The 17,024-nt window shown below is 38.9% G+C and overlaps 1 pseudogene; it reads left to right on the forward strand.

Annotated features, from left to right (window-relative positions):
* The first annotated feature begins 14,887 nt into the window (after positions 1 to 14,887).
* Positions 14,888 to 16,358, forward strand: LOC147459061 (chlorophyll a-b binding protein 4, chloroplastic pseudogene; annotated as a pseudogene).
* Positions 16,359 to 17,024: the final 666 nt, after the last annotated feature.

Raw genomic sequence — 17,024 nt, forward strand, 5'->3', positions numbered from 1 at the left:
AATAGGATATTGTAGAGATTGGGGGGGAACCCTAAGGCTAAATCCCTCTCCTCATCGTCGAGAAACACAAGTTCATCATCTGTGAGATGATATGTGCCATCCGTGTAATCATGTAAATTGTCTTCATCATTAGAGGTGCCAATGTTTACTAAGAAGGTCACTAGATGCCTATAGTTATCTTGATCAAAAGGGTAGTCTTATGCAATCGGTGGGACGTCCTCTACTAAGTATGCATTAGTTCTGATCAAGAGATGTATCAACCATTCTAATTCCTCGAAATTCCTCACATGCTAGTGTACCTACCAAATCCCATTCACAAGCAAGCACCGGAAAGACCACGTGAAACACTTGTGAAAAGTAACAAGGGTACCTCTCACCCAAGGTAGGAGTGGATGACTCTAGCATACTAGCCATATTTCTACACGTAGATAGATGATGATTAGAGTGAAAATATTATAAAGGTCGTGTAAAAGGTCATGTCCTTGTATATAATGTGTTTTTATGATTTTGTGTTAGGTTTCTAGATTATTGTTTGGTGGCTCTTGCTCTTTTACTTTTACGTTTTTTTTTTGTGAGTATAAGGCTTTATATATACATTCCTTAAGATTGGGAGATTGAGAGGTCAGGAGGAAGGTTGAGATGGGAGCGAGTGAATGATGGAGGTCATTAAACAGTCCCCCCTTCCTTGGGTAGATCATACCTTTTGGAATGATGTTGTCACCTTTTGAAACCAATGTTCCAAGTTGTTATGGTGAAGGCTAAATTTAAGGGTGATAAGGTAATCTCCCATGATTTTATTTGCAATGTTGTTATAGGTGGTGAATTGTTAGCAGCGGCTAACACAGGCTACACCAAATATGCATCAAGCGGGAGATATTTATGGTTGTGCATAATATTTCCAACACACTTTGTATAAGTCTTGGGCTCACTTGGAGTTCCAAAGTTGTATATGGTAGTTTGAGGCCTCAAGCTTAAACCCATAGTAGAAGGGATTGTGGTGGAATCCCTTAAAAGGAAGATTTTATGCAAGAAGGCTTCATTCTTGAGTATCCACTCTTGAGAATCCACTTTTGAGAGCTTCCTCTCTCTTGAGTGTTCACTCTATGGCCTAGCCTTGAGCTTAATGTCCATGCTTAAGAGGCTAGTGCTAACCATTGTAATTAGTGTAAGATATTCTTGATTAATCTAATCCCTATTTTCTCATTAGTCTACTTCTTCTCTACATTTCATTATATCATGAAGTAGTAAAATTACACTCTCATTATTATAGATTTGAGAGAGGTATGTACTTCTTTCTATTAACCACTCGTTTTCTTCCATAAGCATTCGATTTGTGATATTTAGAATCACTAATTAGGTTGATTAAGTTGGGTCTTAATCTTGTAATTAGTGTGTGTGCCCTATTGTTTGCTTGTGTATAGATAGGTTTTATGTGTTTTGCAGCTCAACATTCCTTCCATGGATGGACTTGCTTTCTACCATGTAACCGTGTATTGCTTCACCGGCACACGAGGACGTGCGCCAAATTAGGAAGGGGGGAATGTTAGTAGCGGCTAACACAGGCTACATAGAATATGCATCAAGCGGGAGATATCTATGGTTGTGCATAATATTTCCAACACACTTTGTATAAGTCTTGGTCTCACTTGGAGTTCCAAAGTTGTATATGGTAGTTTGAGGTCTCAAGCTTAAACCCATAGTGGAAGGGTTCATGGTGAAAGCCCCTAAAATGAAGCCTTTATGCAAGGAGGCTTCATTCTTGAGTATCCAGTCTTGAGGATCCACTTTTGAGAGCTCCCTCTCTCTTCAGTGATCACTCTATGGCCTAGCCTTGAGCTCTAGCACCATTCACCTGGTGTGTGTATCTATTGATGAAGTGCCCTCATTGACATGTGGTAATTAGTGTGTGTTTATCATTAGTGTGCTTGGGGTTTCTAGTCTATGGTAAGTTGGACTTCGGTGGACTTGATGTGTGTAGGAGTTGATTGATTAGTGATTAGAGTAGGTTTAGAGTTAGTCTTGCCATGGCTAATCTCTACTTGCATTGGAGAGGTGATCTCTTGAATCCTCTATTTCTATTCATCTGATGCTCGTACTTCCATGCCCTAGCCGGGTTGCCGATCCATGGATTTGATAATTTTGTGTGGGTTGCAATTAGGTCCTGCTACAACGCCCCCCAATATTTTGCATTGTTGCCAGGGATCGATAACCTAAGCTAGTGAGTTGAGGATGTGTAGAATAGGGTAATTTCATTACTAATTTCTCTGTATTTGAGTGTGTGTAACTCAATTTTCATGTGTGTAACTCAATTTTCATGTGATTTGATGATATTTGTGCAAGAAATTGATGCTAATCTTGAGTTATGAATACCTAGAACCTCCAATTTCACTAATTTCATGCTAAAACTTACTAATTTTGCTTTATTTCCATGCTAATTGTACTAATTTCATGCTAATTTCTACTAATTTTGACTAACTTTGCTAACCTAACCACTAACATTTGAAGTGTAATGTATGATTAATCCCCTTTTAAGAGGTGGAATCATCACTCTAATCAAGTTAATTGTACCAATTTATGCCTAATTTGATGAATTGAGTGTTTGATTTTTGGCTTACAAATGGTCAATTTTGGAACCGATTTGATGGTGCACACACTTGTGTGTGCAATGATGCGTCTTTGCGTGGAGCAAAGGAATAGCTTGAAGTGTGATTACAATGTAAGTGCACTCACTTGCTCATGTCCATTTTTTATTGATTAATGTGGTGAACAATGTTGCTAATTATTTTCTAAAATTAGGTGTGTAATTCAATTTACCTACACTTTGCACCTAACTTGATACACTTGGAATGAAATTGATGGTCAAATTGTGACTAAGAACTTTGTGCGTATCAAAATAATTCTTAATTCTCACCAAGAATTCATGCGTGTGCATAAAATCATTGTGTGTACATGCACCAAAAAGGGAAAAAAACTTTCAAAGTTTCAAGTGTGTGTGCACCTAATCTTGAGTGTGTGCATACATAATAATTGATAAAATTGATGATTTATGAGTATGAGACCATGTAATTGATGTATATGCTAGTCTAATTCAATCATTGGATAAGCCTAATTGCCAAAAATTTGGGCAAAAATTGAGTGTGTGTGCCTATCCAAGAACACTTGATTTTTTATGATTGATGGTCAATTAGGGTACCTAAATGATTTTTGATTGTGAAATGTTCATAAAAAGTGTGTGCAATCATTAGGTGTAAACCTAAATGCATTGCCAATTGAGCCAAATTTGATCATTTGTGCTTAATTTTTGAGTGTGTGCATTGCTTGATTGGGTAGAAATAGTGCTAATTTTTTAGAATTTTAGCATGTATGCATTCACTTATGCTTGATTGAGTTTGCAATCTGAGCATTTCAATAAGAGATTGATGTATTGAGTGCATAAAATATCGGTCTAAATTTGGGTGTGTGTGCCTACTCAATGGCATTCCGTATTCAAATTGGGATGAATAATTGGTAGCAATCACTAATTATGATGATTTCAATACCTAAATGATTAGTTTGTGCATAATTAATTGATCTAGATGATTCAATTGATACACGATTGAAAAGGATTTAATGTATTACCATGACCATGTATGCCAAATTTGGATATGGTAATCACTTCAATGATTTCTAAATGCCATTTAAATCAAAAGTAATATGATGACAAACCTAATTAGGTTTGGATGAATTTTTAGGGGAAATGAGAAACTCAAGGTTGCGATGATTGAACATTATGTTTTGATTGGCCAAACAAAATTTGATCACTCAATGTTTGTATGCCACATGTGGTCTACAAGTCAAAATGGTTTTGGGGCTTGCATTAGGACATAATTGAGAATGTATGACCACATGATGCATCAAATTAAAGCCAAGATAGTAGTACTTGATTGATGCTAGAATGAGGAATTTATTGTGTGATTCCATCATAATTCATGTTAATATGGCAATAAAAACGAAACGTTTGGCATTTTTCTATGCTCTATCATGTGTATCAATGCTCTATCATGTGTATCAATGTGTTGAAACTTGTGTCTTATGCATTTGCAAACGAACATAGCAAATCAGAATGGAGCTCATTCCAATTAAGAGAAGAGTGATGGGAGATGAATAGAAAAGGCGTGATGTTTTTTGAATGATGGATGAGTGCTTATAATCAATGGATTGATTATAGATCCATATTTGTATTGAAATGTTGATCATAGCATATTGCTAATTTGATTGATGTGTATGGCCATGAAAACATATCACTTCCCATTGTTTTGTTATGCCGCATGGAAACACCCTCTAGCAGAACCTTTTTTTTGAGAAAAATAAAAATACAATACAATCGTGCTGCTGAGTCAGTGCTCTCACGCACACACATTTCGCCACCTATGGTGCTTTTTGCTGATCCTAGCTGGCTTGCCACTTTTGGCGCTAGCAAAATCACCACACACACACACACACACACACACACACACACACACACACATGCTCAGTAAAGCTGGTTGTTGGGCTCATCTCTCACGCGTGTAGATTTTGGCCTTCAATGCCCTCCTTTTTTTCTGTAGACTCCACCAATCATTTGCTCATGCCCACGATGGCCCCGCCTCATCACAATATGGTCTGCCTTCAAGGCACTTTCCTCACAAGCCCCACCATCTTGCCTCACCTCAAAAGGCGTTGCCCCAGAACATCTACAAAACTGGCCCCACTATTCACAGCCCATCAAACACACAGACACACCCCTTTTTCAAAGGTTTCGAGCTTGACACACAGAAATTATGATCCTTTAGCTCTTTTCTATTGATCATCATGCACCTGGCTCGCTCATGATTTCTCCGTAGCTACGTGCCATGCTTGCGTTGAATGCTGCCTACATTGCCTTTGTCATCTAGCTGAGGACCTGCCCATCGTTTTTTTGGCTCACACCAAAACTAGCTAAGTTGTTGTCCGGGCCTAGGCTCACACCAAGCATGCCTCTCACCAGTATGGCCTATTTGCCAAGAAGGGTACCTGAACACACACACACACACACACACACACACTATGCCGTTTCTCTGTGCTATTAGTGCTACCGTTTCTCTGACTGCAAGGATGCTCAACACAAGCACACACACACACACACACACTCTCAAATTGCGAGTCCCAACTCTCTCTCTCTCTCTCTCTCTCTCTCTCTCTCTCTCTCTCTCTCTCTCTCTCTCTCTCTCTCTCTCTCTCTCTCTCTCTCTCTCTCTCTCTCTCTCTCTCTCTCTCTCTCTCTCTCTTTGGCGACCCCGCAGCTGCAGTCATCGTACTGAGCAAAATCCTATTTGAGAAATTTTTTAAAAAAAAATATATATATATATATATATAAGCATGCGTTCCCACACACCTGACCTCCCTTCCATTGGAGTAAATGGTTCATCAACGAGAGAGTTTTGTATGTTAAACCTGCTTTGATGAGCATAAATTTCTTGTGATACTTCAGGTTAATGCAAAATGCTTTTGCGCACTGGCATATTACTAGAGATGGAACTTGAGGGAGCTCGACAAATGACTTTGTGTTATGTTTTTTCTTTGCTATGCATGCCATATGAGAGCTAGCTGGATGTGAGCATTGAGTGGGTTCCTAGATTGAGCAAGCAAACGAGCTATTGCACTAAAAATTTGCCTATGTGCTTGATATGATTGAAGTCTCATTGCACTACATGGAAAATTCATTTGGGATGCATGAGATCTTCCCTTTTTTTTTACCATTGACATTGCATTAAGGCTTGATCGAGACTTTGGTCTTGAGCTTGGTATTGCTTGTTATAATTTATTGCTTAAAAAGTATGTAAAAATCCTTCCATTTGACTATTTGAGATTTGTCGAATGGCCATAAAATATTATTTTGGTTTTATGATGAAGCATGACGTTTCTGGTGCTTGATGTGCATGTATAAATGCTTTGTCACTAACCATTGTGCTTTCATTTTGAAGGGTTGTGGACAGGAGTGTGTTTCCAAATGATCCAAGAAGGGGTCATCATTGCAAAATATTGCAAAATGTGGCTAGTTAGAGCCATTCCAATTATTTGGATTAAAAGTTGTATACATGCTAGCTCATTGCTCGGTCTAAATAGAAGATGTTTTCATTTGAGCTAGTTGTTTACCCAACTTTTTTGGGAGATTTCAAGTACAAATTTGGCTAGTGCATTCATTTTCATTTCATCAAGTCGCAGTCATCTCTATCTCATTAGATTGCTCTAAAAAATGTAAAATTTCATGTGAGCTAGTTGTTAGCCAACTTTTTGTAGCTTTGAATTGTAAAATTTGGCTATCGAGAGCCACTTCATTTCATTCAAAGTTGCATTATTTTTAGCTCTTGGCTTGTTTTTAATTCCATACTTCAAGTGAGCTACAAACTAATTAATTTTTGAATCATGCATGAGAGATTGTAAAAATTGTAAATTTTGCTTATGTAGAACCTCATGTTATCTCTCTCATTGTTGATGTGTATACATAAATTTGTATAAAGAGCACCATATGCATAACCAAATGTACTTTTTTCCCTTGGTTTTTTTCCCTTTGGCAAATTTGGGTATGCAAGACCCTAGCTTTAGGATTTTATTAATGTTTTTTTGTGTTTTTGGCTTCCAATAAAAGGCCTTTGGAGCTTGTGTTTACACATAGATTCAAGAAGCTTGGATTTGAATAAAACGATCAAGAGACTTCTCTAAACAAAGGGGATGCTTGCTCAAGGATGCACAACGAGCATGAATAGATGTAATCCTTCCATGATTTTGCTCTTTATATTTCTTCATTCTCTATGCTTGGCTTAAGTAATTTTTGCTTCTAAGCTATGTTTTTTTCATGTTCCAATGCTAGGCATCCTAACGTTTCAACACTTTGCTTTGTGAATATTAACTCATAAAAAATTTAGGTTTTATGTGTGCTAATCATAGGTAATTGGCCATGACCTTAGGTTAATGTAGGTTCATTTCTCATTAGTCCTAGACTCTTAGTGATTGTCTTTATACTCCATTCATTTTTAACATGACCTAGGGATATGATTAGGCTTTAATCCTTTAGTCCAATTACCATAAACATCTCATGTTGGAAGCAATTAAAAAGTGCTAAAATGAAACAATGAAGCAAAAAAGTGTCGAGAGAAAGTAGCAAAAATGCTACTAGACACATGAAAACCAAAATCTTTATGTTATGTTGTGTGCATGTGAGGCCTTGCCCCTTATTCGCACTTGGCAAGCGAGGGGAGCACCTTGGATTGCTTGGTCAAGGCCCTAAACCGATGCCTTGGGCTGATAGGGGTTAGCCATCACCTTGGTAGGCTAGTAGGATTTTGGAACACCTTCTTGAGGGTTCAAGGAGTCGAGAGTCGCACATAGACTTTCCTTGGGGTGGTAGCCTTGTATTGTGCTTTAGTTTTTTCAATGAATGAACAAGCACAATTTCCATGAGCTTCAAAAAAGCTTTGACAATGTACTAATCGATTAGGAGCTTTTTTATAGCCCATACACATGATAGACTTGAATGATTTAATAACACTAGTCACATAGTTTTAGGCTAGTAGGTTTATGAACTTGCATTAGACTAGGGTCTCAATTTATTGCTTGTGTATCATGCATAAAACTGAAATTTCAAGTGGTTTAATCTTCACAATAGTATAGGTGTCTTTTTTGCTTGATGTTATCTAGTTTTTGAATATGATTCACCCATGTTTTAGAAGCAAAAAATTCACTTTGCATGGTTGTTAATTGTCTTCATGTTTTATTCATTCTTCGTGGTCTTTGATGCTTATTACATGTTCTGCTTAATTTCCATGCTTAAGAGGCTAGTGCTAACCATTTTAATTAAATTAAGATATTCTTGATTAACCTAATCCCTATTTTCTCATTAGTCTACTTCTTCTCTACATTTCATTATATCATGAAGTAGTAAAATTACACTCTCATTATTATAGATTTGAGAGAGGTATGTACTTCTTTCTATTAACCACTCGTTTTCTTCCATAAGCATTCGATTTGTGATATTTAGAATCACTAATTAGGTTGATTAAGTGGGGTCTTAATCTTGTAATTAGTGTGTGTGCCCTATTGTTTGCTTGTGTGTAGATAGGTTTTATGAAGCTCTAGCACCATTCACCTCGTGTGTGTAGCTATTGATGAAGTTCCATGATTGGCATGTGGTATTTAGTGTGTGCTTATCATTAGTGTGCTTGGGGTTTCTAGTCTATGGTAAGTCCGACTTAGGTGGACTTGATGTGCATAGGAGTTTATTGATTAGTGATTAGAGTAGGTTTAGAGTTAGTCTTGCCATGGCTAATCTCTACTTGCATTGGAGAGGGGATCTATTGAATCCTCTATTTCTATTCATATGATGCTTGTGCTTCCATGCCCTAGCCGGGTTGCAGATCCACGGATTTGATAATTTTGTGTGGGTTGCGATTAGGTCGTGCTACAATGCCTCCCAACATGAACTTGCAATGGGAGGTGCAAACTCTTTCTTGTTAGTATGGATATGTAAAATGGTAGGTGGAGGTTGTGTCAAAATTTCTATTTTTGTATATGAACTACATGAAGAGCAAGAAGCTTCATTTGACTCATCTGTTCCTGATCTAGGTGGAACTAATCGTTCTTTCTTCGGTACCCAAACTAGCTCTGGAGCGGGTGTGTAGCATTCCATGATTTTTTCCTTTCCACGAGCTTCAATTTGTTTTGGAGCTACGGGATTGGGCTCACATGGTTCAGGTGATAGGTAAGAGCACAATTTACATTTTGGCATCTAGATTTGATATTTCTTTCATAGTAGCCTTCGGATTCCAATAGTTTTTTGGGAATCCAACACAACGTTTCTTACATTTCTTGGGGTGAGTGGGACGTCTTTTACCAGTCTCCTATGCTATGGTCACTAAGGAAGATTTAGTGACCCACTTGTATGTTTTCTTTGTTATATTATGATGGGTCTTGTGTGTCTCAAGCTTTATTTCAACTACAACAGTTGAAGCTCTAGAGAGTTGGGCTATGGGGACATATGGTGGACATTCAATGTTTTGGGTTTTATTTCCTTAAGAGGCAATATCTCAAGGACTATGGCTTGGGGGGGGAAGGGCTAAGAGTTGGTTTCTTCGTTGTGACACCCCCAGTACCCCAATCAATGGTGCATTTGGTGGCTATCATCCACATGCGTCCTAGGTTTATATTACCCTCCATAGTTCCAACAGGCATGACCAAAAAGTCTTGAGCTACAACCCCATTGTCATAACTGATAGAAGTGTTCCAGATTCCAAAAACCGCATTTTTCTTCTTGTTTACACCCTTGACTTGACTAATACTCTCAGATAGAGGTGGCTTTCCCAACTGACACCATAATCCATATGACAACAAATTATATTTAGCACCCTTGTCCAATAAGGTGTTATATAGCACTTTTCCATAGGTGCTATTTAGCTCAATAGGGTATCGTAGAGGTGTGTTAGAGTCCAACCAATCATCCTCTATTTCAATGTGGAATGCATGTGTAACTCCAAGGTTGGCCTCTCGTTGGCTTCTTATGCGTTGTTGTTTCTCTTTAGCCTCGGCTTGAGCTTGTATCTTCTTCAATTCTATCTGTGGCTTGGCTACCTTTTTTTGATGGATGGCACGTAGCTCCTCTTGGCTTAAAGGATCATAATATCTTTTAAATTTTCTACCATTGAGGAATTTGATGGTTTCAACCCCATAAAGAGTCTCCACACGAATGGTTCTTTGTGGGGTGATTTCACATACTATAGATGATCCTTTTCCCACATATTTCAGCTTTTTCTTTTCGTTGCGCACTCCATACATAAGGACTTTATCACCAACATTGATATCCTTGTTCTTTAGATGACAGTCAAACCATTTCTTCCTCCTATCTTTCTCCACAAGTGCATTTTGCACAACCAATTGCCTTTCTTCATCTAACCTCTCAAGGATATATAAGCGCTCAACTAAAGGATTACCATCCCAACCTTCTCATAAAGCTACATGCATACTAGGAATCACAAACTCCCATGACATAACTGCTTCTTGACCATATACCATTTTGAATGGTGTACAATTAATAGCCACTTTGTAAGAAGTACGATAAACCCATAGGACTGAAATAAGCTTCAAATCCCAATCTGTACGATGAGCTTCCACCATTTTGGTCAAGATAGAGATTAAGGTCTTGTTGGTACTCTCAACTTGGCCATTTTCTTGTGGATAACAAGGAGTGGACTTATGGTGAGATATCATGAAGTTGGTAGTGAGTTCTTTTATCACTCCATTTGCCATTGTCACTCACAATCTCAAAGGGACAACCAAATCTTGTAATAATGTTCTCAAAGAGAAACTTGGCAATTGACCTTGCATCAGCCTTGCGTGTTGCCCTGGCTTCCACCCACTTTACATAGTCAATGGCAATGATAATATATCAAGATTGAGTACTATGAGCTGCCGGACTGTTTGGGCCTACAAAGTCCAAACTGCATTTTTCAAATGGTTGAGTCACTTTAACAAGATGTAAGGGCATCTTATCATTTTGTTGTGTGATCTTGTAATGTTGGCATTCATCACATTCTTTTGCAAAAAGTGATGCATACTTGAATAAGGTAGGCCACCATTAGCCTGATTGCAACATCTTTCTAGCTGTTAGTTCCCCTGAGACATGTCCTCCGGCTATACCCATGTTGGCTTCTTGCAGTATGTACAAATACTCATCTTCCTAGGTACAACATCTAAAACTATCGTCCTTCCCTAACCTGTGGAGAGTTTCTGCAATGAGAGAATAAGGTTCACACTCTTTTAACAGTTTTCAAGCTATGTCCTTACGAAGCTCTTTGGGTGAAAAACCATTAAATAAAAAGTTCACAATCTTTTCACTCCCTTCAGGTATGGTCTTGACTAGGAATAAACAAGTATCAAGAAATTTATCATCAACTCCAGTAGAGGCTTCACCATTGGGTATGCAAGACAAATGATCCTCCATGACGTGTCTTTTACCAGGTCTCACTATAACGGTAAAATCAAACTCAAGGAGAATTAACAACCACCGTGTAATTATTCAGATGGAGCAAAGTTTATTTACTAGATACAACAAGGCTTGATGATTCACATAGAAAACAAACTTGCTGGCAAGAAGGTAGTAGCGAAATTTCTTCACTACGTAAATCATAGGTAAACCTTCCCGCTCTGTAGTAGTGTAGTTTCTCTCGGCATCATTCAATTGATGACTTGCAAAGCTAATGGGGTAGTCCAATTTATGTTCTTCTGGTTGAGCTAGAACACACCCAATAGCAAGGTTTCATGCATCAATATGCACATGGAAAATTATATTCTGTAACATTTAATGGCCTAGTAACTTGTGTGTAGCGAAAAATAACATGAACATAGTGAGCATTTCATTAGAATAGGTTCCTAATGAGCATAACAAGACTGCTTAGGTGGAGAGAGTAACAAAAGGCATAACACCTAGTTAGATAGGCATGAACAATACTAATATTCAAATTACAAAGAACTAGAACCTAAGTGGCTAGTCCTAAGCGACAAAACATGACTAGCTCTAAGTGCCTTTACAAGGCCAATTTTGAGCAATCGACAAAGCAAACACCACTTTACCTAAGCAACTAACCCTAAGCAGACTAAAACAACCCAATCGTTTACCCTAAGAGGCTAACCCTAAGACACTTATTGAAATGACTAAATTAATATGACAATAAGCCGCGTTAGAGTGGCCAAGTAAAAAGCCACTAACCCTAAGCGGTTTGAAAAGGAAAATTGCAAAGAGATTAGGCAACATAACTTGACCTCATCATTGCTTGCTTCCTTTAATTTCAAGTTGTTATCTTGCAACATGTTATTATAAATGTGATAACACAAACTAATCAACACTAAAACCAACTTTATAACTTGAACATTTTTACATTGACATTCATAACACCTACGATAAGCCACAATTTAAGATTGCCTCATGCATTATAAATATAAAATGTGATTGTGTGTCCACATAGTGTGTTTAATTATGTGTGTTTACTATATTGTTTAGTGTGCATTTTTATTTACTTGCATGCATGTTTATGTGAATGTGTGTGTGTGTATGTGTGTATGCAACAAAAAAGAAAGTTAGAGCACTCACATGCGGCCTATTTTAGCAAGAAAGACTTGGAAAAACGTCTTCAAACTTGAAAAAACGCACATGCACATGCTATGTTACACACACATACACTAAATTGCACAAACCTACAAGAAACCTTGAAAAGAATCTCACCTTGATGATATGGAGTAGTCCATGAGTGAAAATCTCACCTTCGGCAAGTCGTTAGGCAACATATCGGAAGCAAGTGAGGAGGAGGAGTGCAAGAGAAGAAGCGAAGAAAGGACGGAAATGTGCAGGAAAGACCCACAATTTTGTTTTTTGCAGGGTCCACCAGTACGAGCATCAGTATAGGCATTGATATCGCACTTATACAGTCATCTATATAGGCGCTGGTATAGGCACCAAAAATTCAGAAATTAATTTTTTTCAAAACTTGATCTCCCTCCACATCTACCTACACATGTGCCGATGCCCGTCATTCAGGTCGGTAATTTGGCATTGAAATTTAAGCAAGCTCTTGTAGTGAAAGAATAAAAATCTATTGGTGAGAAAGTAATATCTAAACTTTTTGACTACATAGATCATTCCCAAGCCCTCTCTTTCTGTGGCTATGTAATTTCGTTCTGCACTATTGAGTTTTCTACTAGAGTAACAGATTGGAAAATCCATACTGCACTCTCTAGGATGTGTTAAGAGGCATTCAATTGTGCATGCCAATGCTACATGGGCATGGAAGATCTTGTTCCAATCATGAGCTTTCAAAATTGGAGCAAAATTCAACCTTTGTTTTATTTGTTGAAACACTTTTTCACATTCTTCATTCCACTTGAATTTGGTGATGAGAGCAAAGAGAGGTATTGCAACATCATAAACCTTTGATAATAGCTTGAATGGCCCATAAAGGCTTGTACCTCTCTAGCTTTGGTGGGTCTCAAAAGAGAAATAAACACTTGCATCTTTTCAAGATCTGTGGAAATGCCATTTTTAGACACTATGTGCCCTAAAATGTTTCCTTGTCTTACCTTGAAGACAATTGTTTTTGGGTTTGAGCAAATGCAATAAGTTTTTCACTTCTCACAGATCTTCCTCAAGTGCTCAACATGTTTGTCTCTTTGTAGAGAATACACACACAAGTCATCCATATAAATATCTGAGAATTTTCTCATATATTTATTGAATGCATGACTCATTAGCCTTTGAAATGTGACAAGTGCATTGGTTAAGCAAAATGAAATCACTCTATAAGAAAATATGTCCCATTCTATTGCAAAGGACATCTTTTACTAGTCCCTCAGCTTTATTGTGAGTTGATAGTAGCCCAAAAATCCATGAGTTCTACCAAGCACTGAGCGAGATTTTTTGAACAAACCAAAAATCGAGCAATGATCATAGACACACACAAAAATTCTCAAAACTAGGTCTTGAATGAACTAGTTCTCACCAAGCTAGGGTAGTGCCTTTTGTATGGTTCCATTTGGTAGTCCTCTAGTGAGCAGTACTCACAAGCTTTGATTGGAATTAACTTCCCTCTCTCTCTCTCGTTTAACTCTCCTCGTTGGATAGATCTTTAAGGTCTCTTGGAATAGTTTCCTGTAACATTAAAATACTCCTCTTCTTCTTCTAATGCTTTTCAATACCAACCAAGTAACCACAAGCTTTGACTTGCATTATCCCCCCCCCCCCCCCCCCCCCCCTCTCTCTCTCTCTCTCTCTCTCTCTCTCTCTCATACACACACACACACACTCATACAATGATGTCACTTAGAGTACTTTTGCAGTCTCAAAGAGCCTGATGAAAGCTCGGGGATTCACTATGGATTTTTGTATGGTATCACGTGAGTGTACAAGAGGGGGGTTTTTAGAGGTCAAACATAAGCCTATACAATAGGGGTAGCCCCCCATTATTTCATGCCCGTACCATATGCATAAGGGAGGGGGGACCTACTCCACAGGGGGGGGGGTAAGTGCTTATGCTATAAGACACATGGCCTAACAAGACAATTAAAGAATCTTTCACATGAGGGTGTTGTTCTTGGTATTTCAAAGATTTCATTTAATCCATTAGCAAACTAAGATAGCTATACCAATGAGAAGATATTGTACCTCCCTGTCCTCTCCCTTAGCTAACATCTTTAAGACTTGTTCAACAAGCTTCTAGATTTGTTGGGGTTGATGCTACCATAAACTTGACTAATCTTCTTTTATGTAGCCACTAGACATCACTATCTTGGACATTCCGACCCTCATTAGCCTCTTCAACATCATCATCATCAATACCACCATCTGCATAGGCTTTGTCTCCACATCTGCACCCTCATTTTATTTATTGTTGTCTTCTTGCACATCATCAAAGTCCCTCTTCTCTTCTTCTTCTTCATATGCAAACTCAATAGCAACACCAATGGCATGATCAAGAGATTGTCTTGCACCCACGATACCAATCATTGTAACCTATAATAATTTTCTCAATCTTTGCATGTGCGTGCATTGTTTAGTATCTTTTCAAACTCTTTCTTCTCATCTAGATCCTTGTTTACACATATCATGTATTTACAATTGTACATTGATGTACATTACAACCTCGAGAGGCAACCGTGGGAACCACCCGCCCCAATAAAGGAAGAGAATACACCCAAGAGAATGCAACCTAGCCTCGAACCCTCAACCTTGGGGTTACATCACAAAGGTTTCACCAAGTGAGGCCATTCTTTCAATGTAGAGGGATAGAGACTAAGGGTGCCTTATATTGGCCCCTTTATCCTATGCCTTTAAGTGGTAAATATCCCGTGCATGGGCACTCTAGGCATGTTAAAACAAAGAGCATTAAACTTAAGGGCTATTCATACCACACCCTTGCCCTCGCTTGAGTTGTGTAGTTGTTGCGACTTCCTTGTCCCAAATGTTCGGTCCCTGGTGAGTTCTGAGAGAGAAAGAAAGTCTTCTTCCATATCTCTACCACTATCCAAGACGCCATCTTCCTCACGCTGTCAGCATCCCTTCCTCTTGAAGCTTCCCTCATGTACCTCACCCTCTATTACCATGGTATGTCTTTCTCCCTCTCTACACCCTTCAGATCCATAATTGCGTCTCCTCATGCCAATTTTGCTTCGTCTTTCGTTGCATTTTTTTTGTTTTTCCAGGTGGAATCGTACCGGGGTCGCATTCACTGTTTGGAAGCACGATACGATGCAGAGTGAGGGCGTACCCGTGGAGGGCATCCACGACCCTTCCACGCAAAAGGATAAAATCTCCTCCAACACAGCGCTAAAAAAAAACTTTTTTCCAAAAACTTAGCAAACCTACATATGTGAAACAACAGAGGTAAATTGACAAAATTTGAAGATTTTTACACCAAATTACACTAACTTTTTCAAAATTTTGTAGGTTTTCTCACCTTCAAAAATAAAATTTACAGGTAAATTTCAAAATTTGTAGGTGGGATTACACTAAACCTAGGTTTTTTTTTAGCAGCCATTTCTGCAAGCACACACGAGCTTCTCACTCTCGGGTCTTCTCCCGTTCTCTCTCCTCGCGACTTCTCTCTCTCTCTCTCTCTCTCTCTCTCTCTCTCTCTCTCTCTCTCTCTCTGGCACCTCTATGATCTTGGACTCGCAGTGTGGCGACATTGGGCGTTTCCTGCCCTTCTTCGTCTCTATGCAAGTCATCTTTTTTGCGTGTCTGTGCCTTCAAGGTCGAGGCAAAGATAGGGGAATGGCTCCCCGATCTGGCATCCCCTGCTTACCTTGACAGAAACCTTGCCGGTGATAATGGATTCGACCCCCTTGGCTTGGCTGAGGATCCTGCCAACCTCAAATGGTATGTGCAAGCAGAGCTTCAAAATGGAAGGTAGGCAATGCTTGGAGTAGCTGGCATGTTGATCCTCGACCTCTTGACAAAGATTGGTGTCATCAATGTTCCTGCATGGTATGATGGGGGCAAGGTCAAGTACTTCGCCCCTGCCTCCACTCTCTTTGTGTGGAGGTGAGAAGATGGCAAGACATCAAGTACCCTAGTAGTGTGAATGCTGATCTGTTCAACCCTAAGGGTTGGATACCCTGGTGGCATCTTCAACCCCTTCAACTTCCCTACTTATCTGGAATACAAGGAGAAGGAGATTGCAAATGGTTGGCTTGCTATGCTGGCCTTCCTCGGATTTGTGATATAGCACAACATTATAGGAAAGATCCCTGTTGACAACCTATTTACTCATCTGGCTGACCCATGGTGTAACACCATTATTCAAACCTTGCAAGGCTTGTAAATGTAGCTATGCATTCTCCTTTGATCAATGTGATTCATGTAACTGATCTCTTCAAGTTGTAGAAAGAGAGAGTGAGTGAGAGAGAGATGGAATCCTTTTTGTATGTTAAAGAAAGACTTTACAAGGATGTGCAAGCAGAAGGCTCAGATTCTCTCCACCCCAAATGGAGAAAGAACTAGCTCAACAAGAACTCTAGATATCTCATTCTATTTACAAGGGCACCTTCAGCAATATAGAAGGACCCCACATTCTGTCATGTACCAAGGGTAAGGACATGGTAGGCACACGATGCATTGAGGTAGAAGAGAACAAATTATCTCAACTACCCAAGACTACTAGCTCTAGAGCTGGGGATAGCAACAGAGAAATACATGGTGAAAACCCTAACGGGCGCCATGAACTTCTTCAAAAGTCTACCTGACCTCTCATGTGCTATGCTCTATAAAATCTGTTGAATGCTGCTTACATGTATTCAAGCTTTTCATGATCCCAAGCAAGCAAGAGCTCCTTGGATGTCTTTCCTAGAAGGCAACAAAGGTCTATGCTATGATTTGAGTGGACTGCCCTCAGAAGAAGTCCTCTACGAATTCTACACTAGATGCATGTTCCTGTCATCAAGCAGTTTGTTGGCATTTGAAGAGTCATCTTATATTGGATTCTTCACAT

This window comes from Adiantum capillus-veneris, chromosome 4, assembly GCF_014529385.1.
Source record: "Adiantum capillus-veneris isolate H3 chromosome 4, ASM1452938v2, whole genome shotgun sequence".
Taxonomy (NCBI): Eukaryota; Viridiplantae; Streptophyta; class Polypodiopsida; order Polypodiales; family Pteridaceae; genus Adiantum; species Adiantum capillus-veneris.